Below are 11,945 nucleotides of genomic sequence, written 5' to 3'. Positions count from 1 at the left end.
TGCGTAGAAGCCCTGCACACAGGCAAGAAGCCCCCCAGGCCCGCGGGCGCGCCCGACCCTGGAGCCACCTGGCTGGCTGCAGCCACAGGGAACGGGGGTTCTGAGTTGGCAGCCCCCAGTCCCGAAGCATCCACGGGCAGTTCCCCGAAGGGCTGACACCGGCTGCGCCTCAGCAGCCAGACAACCTCCCTCCCTCTAGTCGGGCACTGCAAGCCACACAGCCACTTGTGTCCCCTGTGTCCCTGGAGGCCGCAGCGCGTTTTGGGTTTTGGCGCGGACGGGCCCCTCTCGGCTTCCGTAGTCCATTTGCCCCCGGGGCCTGCCAGACCCCTGGCCCCAGGGGCGGGCCCTGCTGAGTCCCCGAGCGCCTCCTGAGTTCCTGCCACCACCCTTGGGCTGGGATGAGGTGCCACCTTGTGCGTAGAAGCCCTGCACACAGGCAAGAAGCCCCCCAGGCCCACCCGACCCTGGAGCCCCCTGGCTGGCTGCAGCCACAGGGAACGGGGGTTCTGAGTTGGCAGCCCCCATTCCCGAAGCATCCACGGGCAGTTCCCCGAAGGGCTGACACCGGCTGCGCCTCAGCAGCCAGACAACCTCCCTCCCTCTGGTCGGGCACTGCAAGCCACACAGCCACTTGTGTCCCCTGTGTCCCTGGAGGCCGCAGCGCGTTTTGGGTTTTGGCGCGGACGGGCCCCTCTCGGCTTCCGTAGTCCATTTGCCCCCGGAGCCTGCCAGACCCCTGGCCCCAGGGGCGGGCCCTGCTGAGTCCCCGAGAGCCTCCTGGGTTCCTGCCACCACCCTTGGGCCGGGATGAGGTGCCACCTTGTGCGTAGAAGCCCTGCACACAGGCAAGAAGCCCCCCAGGCCCACGGGCGCGCCCGACTCTGGAGCCCCCTGGCTGGCTGCAGCCACAGGGAACGGGGGTTCTGAGTTGGCAGCCCCCATTCCCGAAGCATCCACGGGCAGTTCCCTGAAGGGCTGACACCGGCTGCGCCTCAGCAGCCAGACAACCTCCCTCCCTCTGGTCGGGCACTGCAAGCCACACAGCCACTTGTGTCCCCTGTGTCCCTGGAGGCCGCAGCGCGTTTTGGGTTTTGGCGCGGATGGGCCCCTCTCGGCTTCCGTAGTCCATTTGCCCCGGAGCCTGCCAGACCCCTGGCCCCAGGGGCGGGCCCTGCTGAGTTCCCGAGCGCCTCCTGGGTTCCTGCCACCACCCTTGGGCCGGGATGAGGTGCCACCTTGTGCGTAGAAGCCCTGCACACAGGCAAGAAGCCCCCCAGGCCCGCGGGCGCGCCCGACCCTGGAGCCACCTGGCTGGCTGCAGCCACAGGGAACGGGGGTTCTGAGTTGGCAGCCCCCATTCCCGAAGCATCCACGGGCAGTTCCCCGAAGGGCTGACCCCGGCTGCGCCTCAGCAGCCAGACAACCTCCCTCCCTCTGGTCGGGCACTGCAAGCCACACAGCCACTTGTGTCCCCTGTGTCCCTGGAGGCCGCAGCGCGTTTTGGGTTTTGGCGCGGACGGGCCCCTCTCGGCTTCCGTAGTCCATTTGCCCCCGGAGCCTGCCAGACCCCTGGCCCCAGGGGCGGGCCCTGCTGAGTCCCCGAGCGCCTCCTGAGTTCCTGCCACCACCCTTGGGCTGGGATGAGGTGCCACCTTGTGCGTAGAAGCCCTGCACACAGGCAAGAAGCCCCCCAGGCCCGCCAGACCCTGGAGCCCCCTGGCTGGCTGCAGCCACAGGGAACGGGGGTTCTGAGTTGGCAGCCCCCATTCCCGAAGCATCCACGGGCAGTTCCCCGAAGGGCAGACACGGGCTGCGCCTCAGCAGCCAGACAACTTCCTTCCCTCTGGTCGGGCACTGCAAGCCACACAGCCACTTGTGTCCCCTGTGTCCCTGGAGGCCGCAGCGCGTTTTGGGTTTTGGCGCGGACGGGCCCCTCTCGGCTTCCGTAGTCCATTTGCCCCCGGAGCCTGCCAGACCCCTGGCCCCAGGGGCGGGCCCTGCTGAGTTCCCGAGCGCCTCCTGGGTTCCTGCCACCACCCTTGGGCCGGGATGAGGTGCGACCTTGTGTGTAGAAGCCCTGCACACAGGCAAGAAGCCCCCCAGGCCCGCGGGCGCACCCGACCCTGGAGCCATCTGGCTGGCTACAGCCACAGGGAGCGGGGGTTCTGAGTTGGCAGCCCCCATTCCCGAAGCATCGACGGGCAGTTCCCTGAAGGGCTGACACCGGCTGCGCCTCAGCAGCCAGACAACCTCCCTCCCTCTGGTCGGGCACTGCAAGCCACACAGCCACTTGTGTCCCCTGTGTCCCTGGAGGCCGCAGCGCGTTTTGGGTTTTGGCGCGGATGGGCCCCTCTCGGCTTCCGTAGTCCATTTGCCCCGGAGCCTGCCAGACACCTGGCCCCAGGGGCGGGCCCTGCTGAGTCCCCGAGCGCCTCCTGGGTTCCTGCCACCACCCTTGGGCCGGGATGAGGTGCCACCTTGTGCGTAGAAGCCCTGCACACAGGCAAGAAGCCCCCCCAGGCCCGCCAGACCCTGGAGCCCCCTGGCTGGCTGCAGCCACAGGGAACGGGGGTTCTGAGTTGGCAGCCCCCATTCCCGAAGCATCCACGGGCAGTTCCCCGAAGGGCTGACACCGGCTGCGCCTCAGCAGCCAGACAACCTCCCTCCCTCTGGTCGGGCACTGCAAGCCACACAGCCACTTGTGTCCCGTCTGTCCCTGGAGGCCGCAGCGCATTTTGGGTTTTGGCGCGGACGGGCCCCTCTCGGCTTCCGTAGTCCATTTGCCCCCGGAGCCTGCCAGACCCCTGGCCCCAGGGGCGGGCCCTGCTGAGTCCCCGAGCGCCTCTTGGGTTCCTGCCACCACCCTTGGGCCGGGATGAGGTGCCACCTTGTGCGTAGAAGCCCTGCACACAGGCAAGAAGCCCCCCAGGCCCGCCAGACCCTGGAGCCCCCTGGCTGGCTGCAGCCACAGGGAACGGGGGTTCTGAGTTGGCAGCCCCCATTCCCGAAGCATCCACGGGCAGTTCCCCGAAGGGCTGACACCGGCTGCGCCTCAGCAGCCAGACAACCTCCCTCCCTCTGGTCGGGCACTGCAAGCCACACAGCCACTTGTGTCCCCTGTGTCCCTGGAGGCCGCAGCGCGTTTTGGGTTTTGGCGCGGACGGGCCCCTCTCGGCTTCCGTAGTCCATTTGCCCCGGAGCCTGCCAGACCCCTGGCCCCAGGGGCGGGCCCTACTGAGTCCCCGAGCACCTCCTGGGTTCCTGCCACCACCCTTGGGCCGGGATGAGGTGCCACCTTGTGCGTAGAAGCCCTGCACACAGGCAAGAAGCCCCCCAGGCCCGCGGGCGCGCCCGACCCTGGAGCCCCCTGGCTGGCTGCAGCCACAGGGAACGGGGGTTCTGAGTTGGCAGCCCCCATTCCCGAAGCATCCACGGGCAGTTCCCCGAAGGGCTGACACCGGCTGCGCCTCAGCAGCCAGACAACCTCCCTCCCTCTTGTCGGGCACTGCAAGCCACACAGCCACTCGTGTCCCCTGTGTCCCTGGAGGCCGCAGCGCGTTTTGGGTTTTGGCGCGGACGGGCCCCTCTCGGCTTCTGTAGTCCATTTGCCCCCGGAGCCTGCCAGACCCCTGGCCCCAGGGGCGGGCCCTGCTGAGTTCCCGAGCGCCTCCTGGGTTCCTGCCACCACCCTTGGGCCGGGATGAGGTGCCACCTTGTGCGTAGAAGCCCTGCATACAGGCAAGAATCCCCCCAGGCCCGCGGGCGCGCCCGACCCTAGAGCCCCCTGGCTGGCTACAGCCACTGGGAACGGGGGTTCTGAGTTGGCAGCCCCCATTCCAGAAGCATCCACGGGCAGTTCCCCGAAGGGCTGACACCGGCTGCGCCTCAGCAGCCAGACAACCTCCCTCCCTCTGGTCGGGCACTTCAAGCCACACAGCCACTTGTGTCCCCTGTGTCCCTGGAGGCCGCAGCGCGTTTTGGGTTTTGGCGCGGACGGGCCCCTCTCGGCTTCCGTAGTCCATTTGCCCCCGGAGCCTGCCAGACCCCTGGCCCCAGGGGCGGGCCCTGCTGAGTCCCCGAGCGCCTCTTGGGTTCCTGCCACCACCCTTGGGCCGGGATGAGGTGCCACCTTGTGCGTAGAAGCCCTGCACACAGGCAAGAAGCCCCCCAGGCCCGCCAGACCCTGGAGCCCCCTGGCTGGCTGCAGCCACAGGGAACGGGGGTTCTGAGTTGGCAGCCCCCATTCCCGAAGCATCCACGGGCAGTTCCCCGAAGGGCTGACACCGGCTGCGCCTCAGCAGCCAGACAACCTCCCTCCCTCTGGTCGGGCACTGCAAGCCACACAGCCACTTGTGTCCCCTGTGTCCCTGGAGGCCGCAGCGCGTTTTGGGTTTTGGCGCGGACGGGCCCCTCTCGGCTTCCGTAGTCCATTTGCCCCGGAGCCTGCCAGACCCCTGGCCCCAGGGGCGGGCCCTACTGAGTCCCCGAGCACCTCCTGGGTTCCTGCCACCACCCTTGGGCCGGGATGAGGTGCCACCTTGTGCGTAGAAGCCCTGCACACAGGCAAGAAGCCCCCCAGGCCCGCGGGCGCGCCCGACCCTGGAGCCCCCTGGCTGGCTGCAGCCACAGGGAACGGGGGTTCTGAGTTGGCAGCCCCCATTCCCGAAGCATCCACGGGCAGTTCCCCGAAGGGCTGACACCGGCTGCGCCTCAGCAGCCAGACAACCTCCCTCCCTCTTGTCGGGCACTGCAAGCCACACAGCCACTCGTGTCCCCTGTGTCCCTGGAGGCCGCAGCGCGTTTTGGGTTTTGGCGCGGATGGGCCCCTCTCGGCTTCCGTAGTCCATTTGCCCCGGAGCCTGCCAGACACCTGGCCCCAGGGGCGGGCCCTGCTGAGTCCCCGAGCGCCTCCTGGGTTCCTGCCACCACCCTTGGGCCGGGATGAGGTGCCACCTTGTGCGTAGAAGCCCTGCACACAGGCAAGAAGCCCCCCCAGGCCCGCCAGACCCTGGAGCCCCCTGGCTGGCTGCAGCCACAGGGAACGGGGGTTCTGAGTTGGCAGCCCCCATTCCCGAAGCATCCACGGGCAGTTCCCCGAAGGGCTGACACCGGCTGCGCCTCAGCAGCCAGACAACCTCCCTCCCTCTGGTCGGGCACTGCAAGCCACACAGCCACTTGTGTCCCCTCTGTCCCTGGAGGCCGCAGCGCATTTTGGGTTTTGGCGCGGACGGGCCCCTCTCGGCTTCCGTAGTCCATTTGCCCCCGGAGCCTGCCAGACCCCTGGCCCCAGGGGCGGGCCCTGCTGAGTCCCCGAGCGCCTCTTGGGTTCCTGCCACCACCCTTGGGCCGGGATGAGGTGCCACCTTGTGCGTAGAAGCCCTGCACACAGGCAAGAAGCCCCCCAGGCCCGCCAGACCCTGGAGCCCCCTGGCTGGCTGCAGCCACAGGGAACGGGGGTTCTGAGTTGGCAGCCCCCATTCCCGAAGCATCCACGGGCAGTTCCCCGAAGGGCTGACACCGGCTGCGCCTCAGCAGCCAGACAACCTCCCTCCCTCTGGTCGGGCACTGCAAGCCACACAGCCACTTGTGTCCCCTGTGTCCCTGGAGGCCGCAGCGCGTTTTGGGTTTTGGCGCGGACGGGCCCCTCTCGGCTTCCGTAGTCCATTTGCCCCGGAGCCTGCCAGACCCCTGGCCCCAGGGGCGGGCCCTACTGAGTCCCCGAGCACCTCCTGGGTTCCTGCCACCACCCTTGGGCCGGGATGAGGTGCCACCTTGTGCGTAGAAGCCCTGCACACAGGCAAGAAGCCCCCCAGGCCCGCGGGCGCGCCCGACCCTGGAGCCCCCTGGCTGGCTGCAGCCACAGGGAACGGGGGTTCTGAGTTGGCAGCCCCCATTCCCGAAGCATCCACGGGCAGTTCCCCGAAGGGCTGACACCGGCTGCGCCTCAGCAGCCAGACAACCTCCCTCCCTCTTGTCGGGCACTGCAAGCCACACAGCCACTCGTGTCCCCTGTGTCCCTGGAGGCCGCAGCGCGTTTTGGGTTTTGGCGCGGACGGGCCCCTCTCGGCTTCTGTAGTCCATTTGCCCCCGGAGCCTGCCAGACCCCTGGCCCCAGGGGCGGGCCCTGCTGAGTTCCCGAGCGCCTCCTGGGTTCCTGCCACCACCCTTGGGCCGGGATGAGGTGCCACCTTGTGCGTAGAAGCCCTGCATACAGGCAAGAATCCCCCCAGGCCCGCGGGCGCGCCCGACCCTAGAGCCCCCTGGCTGGCTACAGCCACTGGGAACGGGGGTTCTGAGTTGGCAGCCCCCATTCCAGAAGCATCCACGGGCAGTTCCCCGAAGGGCTGACACCGGCTGCGCCTCAGCAGCCAGACAACCTCCCTCCCTCTGGTCGGGCACTTCAAGCCACACAGCCACTTGTGTCCCCTGTGTCCCTGGAGGCCGCAGCGCGTTTTGGGTTTTGGCGCGGACGGGCCCCTCTCGGCTTCCGTAGTCCATTTGCCCCCGGAGCCTGCCAGACCCCTGGCCCCAGGGGCGGGCCCTGCTGAGTCCCCGAGCGCCTCTTGGGTTCCTGCCACCACCCTTGGGCCGGGATGAGGTGCCACCTTGTGCGTAGAAGCCCTGCACACAGGCAAGAAGCCCCCCAGGCCCGCCAGACCCTGGAGCCCCCTGGCTGGCTGCAGCCACAGGGAACGGGGGTTCTGAGTTGGCAGCCCCCATTCCCGAAGCATCCACGGGCAGTTCCCCGAAGGGCTGACACCGGCTGCGCCTCAGCAGCCAGACAACCTCCCTCCCTCTGGTCGGGCACTGCAAGCCACACAGCCACTTGTGTCCCCTGTGTCCCTGGAGGCCGCAGCGCGTTTTGGGTTTTGGCGCGGACGGGCCCCTCTCGGCTTCCGTAGTCCATTTGCCCCGGAGCCTGCCAGACCCCTGGCCCCAGGGGCGGGCCCTACTGAGTCCCCGAGCACCTCCTGGGTTCCTGCCACCACCCTTGGGCCGGGATGAGGTGCCACCTTGTGCGTAGAAGCCCTGCACACAGGCAAGAAGCCCCCCAGGCCCGCGGGCGCGCCCGACCCTGGAGCCCCCTGGCTGGCTGCAGCCACAGGGAACGGGGGTTCTGAGTTGGCAGCCCCCATTCCCGAAGCATCCACGGGCAGTTCCCCGAAGGGCTGACACCGGCTGCGCCTCAGCAGCCAGACAACCTCCCTCCCTCTTGTCGGGCACTGCAAGCCACACAGCCACTCGTGTCCCCTGTGTCCCTGGAGGCCGCAGCGCGTTTTGGGTTTTGGCGCGGACGGGCCCCTCTCGGCTTCTGTAGTCCATTTGCCCCCGGAGCCTGCCAGACCCCTGGCCCCAGGGGCGGGCCCTGCTGAGTTCCCGAGCGCCTCCTGGGTTCCTGCCACCACCCTTGGGCCGGGATGAGGTGCCACCTTGTGCGTAGAAGCCCTGCATACAGGCAAGAATCCCCCCAGGCCCGCGGGCGCGCCCGACCCTAGAGCCCCCTGGCTGGCTACAGCCACTGGGAACGGGGGTTCTGAGTTGGCAGCCCCCATTCCAGAAGCATCCACGGGCAGTTCCCCGAAGGGCTGACACCGGCTGCGCCTCAGCAGCCAGACAACCTCCCTCCCTCTGGTCGGGCACTTCAAGCCACACAGCCACTTGTGTCCCCTGTGTCCCTGGAGGCCGCAGCGCGTTTTGGGTTTTGGCGCGGACGGGCCCCTCTCGGCTTCCGTAGTCCATTTGCCCCCGGAGCCTGCCAGACTTCTGGCCCCAGGGGCGGGCCCTGCTGAGTCCCCGAGCGCCTCCTGAGTTCCTGCCACCACCCTTGGGCTGGGATGAGGTGCCACCTTGTGCGTAGAAGCCCTGCACACAGGCAAGAAGCCCCCCAGGCCCGCCAGACCCTGGAGCCCCCTGGCTGGCTGCAGCCACAGGGAACGGGGGTTCTGAGTTGGCAGCCCCCATTCCCGAAGCATCCACGGGCAGTTCCCCGAAGGGCAGACACGGGCTGTGCCTCAGCAGCCAGACAACTTCCTTCCCTCTGGTCGGGCACTGCAAGCCACACAGCCACTTGTGTCCCCTGTGTCCCTGGAGGCCGCAGCGCGTTTTGGGTTTTGGCGCGGACGGGCCCCTCTCGGCTTCCGTAGTCCATTTGCCCCCGGAGCCTGCCAGACCCCTGGCCCCAGGGGCGGGCCCTGCTGAGTCCCCGAGCGCCTCCTGGGTTCCTGCCACCACCCTTGGGCCGGGATGAGGTGCCACCTTGTGCGTAGAAGCCCTGCACACAGGCAAGAAGCCCCCCAGGCCCGCGGGCGCGCCAGAACCTGGAGCCCCCTGGCTGGCTGCAGCCACAGGGAACGGGGGTTCTGAGTTGGCAGCCCCCATTCCCAAAGCATCCACGGGCAGTTCCCCGAAGGGCTGACACCGGCTGCGCCTCAGCAGCCAGACAAACTCCCTCCCTCTGGTCGGGCACTGCAAGCCACACAGCCACTTGTGTCCCCTGTGTCCCTGGAGGCCGCAGCGCGTTTTGGGTTTTGGCGCGGACGGGCCCCTCTCGGCTTCCGTAGTCCATTTGCCCCCAGAGCCTGCCAGACCCCTCCCCAGGGGAGGGCCCTGCTGAGTTCCCGAGCGCCTCCTGGTTTCCTGCCACCACCCTTGGGCCGGGATGAGGTGCCACCTTGTGTGTAGAAGCCCTGCACACAGGCAAGAAGCCCCCCAGGCCCGCGGGCGCGCCCGACCCTGGAGCCATCTGGCTGGCTACAGCCACAGGGAGCGGGGGTTCTGAGTTGGCAGCCCCCATTCCCGAAGCATCCACGGGCAGTTCCCCGAAGGACTGACACCGGCTGCGCCTCAGCAGCCAGACAACCTCCCTCCCTCTGGTCGGGCACTGCAAGCCACACAGCCACTTGTGTCCCCTGTGTCCCTGGAGGCCGCAGCGCGTTTTGGGTTTTGGCGCGGACGGGCCCCTCTCGGCTTCCGTAGTCCATTTGCCCCGGAGCCTGCCAGACCCCTGGCCCCAGGGGCGGGCCCTGCTGAGTCCCCGAGCGCCTCCTGGGTTCCTGCCACCACCCTTGGGCCGGGATGAGGTGCCACCTTGTGCGTAGAAGCCCTGCACACAGGCAAGAAGCCCCCCAGGCCCGCCAGACCCTGGAGCCCCCTGGCTGGCTGCAGCCACAGGGAACGGGGGTTCTGAGTTGGCAGCCCCCATTCCCGAAGCATCCACGGGCAGTTCCCCGAAGGGCTGACACCGGCTGCGCCTCAGCAGCCAGACAACCTCCCTCCCTCTGGTCGGGCACTGCAAGCCACACAGCCACTTGTGTCCCCTGTGTCCCTGGAGGCCGCAGCGCGTTTTGGGTTTTGGCGCGGACGGGCCCCTCTCGGCTTCCGTAGTCCATTTGCCCCGGAGCCTGCCAGACCCCTGGCCCCAGGGGCGGGCCCTACTGAGTCCCCCAGCGCCTCCTGGGTTCCTGCCACCACCCTTGGGCCGGGATGTGGTGCCACCTTGTGCGTAGAAGCCCTGCACACAGGCAAGAAGCCCCCCAGGCCCGCGAGCGCGCCCGACCCTGGAGCCCCCTGGCTGGCTGCAGCCACAGGGAACGGGGGTTCTGAGTTGGCAGCCCCCATTCCCGAAGCATCCACGGGCAGTTCCCCGAAGGGCTGACACCGGCTGCGCCTCAGCAGCCAGACAACCTCCCTCCCTCTAGTCGGGCACTGCAAGCCACACAGCCACTTGTGTCCCCTGTGTCCCTGGAGGCCGCAGCGCGTTTTGGGTTTTGGCGCGGACGGGCCCCTCTCGGCTTCCGTAGTCCATTTGCCCCCGGGGCCTGCCAGACCCCTGGCCCCAGGGGCGGGCCCTGCTGAGTCCCCGAGCGCCTCCTGAGTTCCTGCCACCACCCTTGGGCTGGGATGAGGTGCCACCTTGTGCGTGGAAGCCCTGCACACAGGCAAGAAGCCCCCCAGGCCCACCCGACCCTGGAGCCCCCTGGCTGGCTGCAGCCACAGGGAACGGGGGTTCTGAGTTGGCAGCCCCCATTCCCGAAGCATCCACGGGCAGTTCCCCGAAGGGCTGACACCGGCTGCGCCTCAGCAGCCAGACAACCTCCCTCCCTCTGGTCGGGCACTGCAAGCCACACAGCCACTTGTGTCCCCTGTGTCCCTGGAGGCCGCAGCGCGTTTTGGGTTTTGGCGCGGACGGGCCCCTCTCGGCTTCCGTAGTCCATTTGCCCCCGGAGCCTGCCAGACCCCTGGCCCCAGGGGCGGGCCCTGCTGAGTCCCCGAGAGCCTCCTGGGTTCCTGCCACCACCCTTGGGCCGGGATGAGGTGCCACCTTGTGCGTAGAAGCCCTGCACACAGGCAAGAAGCCCCCCAGGCCCACGGGCGCGCCCGACTCTGGAGCCCCCTGGCTGGCTGCAGCCACAGGGAACGGGGGTTCTGAGTTGGCAGCCCCCATTCCCGAAGCATCCACGGGCAGTTCCCTGAAGGGCTGACACCGGCTGCGCCTCAGCAGCCAGACAACCTCCCTCCCTCTGGTCGGGCACTGCAAGCCACACAGCCACTTGTGTCCCCTGTGTCCCTGGAGGCCGCAGCGCGTTTTGGGTTTTGGCGCGGATGGGCCCCTCTCGGCTTCCGTAGTCCATTTGCCCCGGAGCCTGCCAGACCCCTGGCCCCAGGGGCGGGCCCTGCTGAGTTCCCGAGCGCCTCCTGGGTTCCTGCCACCACCCTTGGGCCGGGATGAGGTGCCACCTTGTGCGTAGAAGCCCTGCACACAGGCAAGAAGCCCCCCAGGCCCGCGGGCGCGCCCGACCCTGGAGCCCCCTGGCTGGCTGCAGCCACAGGGAACGGGGGTTCTGAGTTGGCAGCCCCCATTCCCGAAGCATCCACGGGCAGTTCCCCGAAGGGCTGACACCGGCTGCGCCTCAGCAGCCAGACAACCTCCCTCCCTCTACTCGGGCACTGCAAGCCACACAGCCACTTGTGTCCCCTGTGTCCCTGGAGGCCGCAGCGCGTTTTGGGTTTTGGCGCGGACGGGCCCCTCTCGGCTTCCGTAGTCCATTTGCCCCCGGGGCCTGCCAGACCCCTGGCCCCAGGGGCGGGCCCTGCTGAGTCCCCGAGCGCCTCCTGAGTTCCTGCCACCACCCTTGGGCCGGGATGAGGTGCCACCTTGTGCGTAGAAGCCCTGCACACAGGCAAGAAGCCCCCCAGGCCCACCCGACCCTGGAGCCCCCTGGCTGGCTGCAGCCACAGGGAACGGGGGTTCTGAGTTGGCAGCCCCCATTCCCGAAGCATCCACGGGCAGTTCCCCGAAGGGCTGACACCGGCTGCGCCTCAGCAGCCAGACAACCTCCCTCCCTCTGGTCGGGCACTGCAAGCCACACAGCCACTTGTGTCCCCTGTGTCCCTGGAGGCCGCAGCGCGTTTTGGGTTTTGGCGCGGACGGGCCCCTCTCGGCTTCCGTAGTCCATTTGCCCCCGGAGCCTGCCAGACACCTGGCCCCAGGGGCGGGCCCTGCTGAGTCCCCGAGCGCCTCCTGGGTTCCTGCCACCACCCTTGGGCCGGGATGAGGTGCCACCTTGTGCGTAGAAGCCCTGCACACAGGCAAGAAGCCCCCCAGGCCCGCGGGCGCGCCCGACCCTGGAGCCCCCTGGCTGGCTGCAGCCACAGGGAACGGGGGTTCTGAGTTGGCAGCCCCCATTCCCGAAGCATCCACGGGCAGTTCCCCAAAGGGCTGACACCGGCTGCGCCTCAGCAGCCAGACAACCTCCCTCCCTCTGGTCGGGCACTGCAAGCCACACAGCCACTTGTGTCCCCTGTGTCCCTGGAGGCCGCAGCGCGTTTTGGGTTTTGGCGCGGACGGGCCCCTCTCGGCTTCCGTAGTCCATTTGCCCCGGAGCCTGCCAGACCCCTGGCCCCAGGGGCGGGCCCTACTGAGTCCCCCAGCGCCTCCTGGG

Source organism: Lepus europaeus, unplaced genomic scaffold (assembly GCF_033115175.1).
Source record: "Lepus europaeus isolate LE1 unplaced genomic scaffold, mLepTim1.pri SCAFFOLD_39, whole genome shotgun sequence".
Lineage (NCBI taxonomy): Eukaryota > Metazoa > Chordata > Mammalia > Lagomorpha > Leporidae > Lepus > Lepus europaeus.
The sequence above is the reverse complement of the archived record's forward strand: the minus strand, read 5'-3'. Positions refer to the sequence as shown.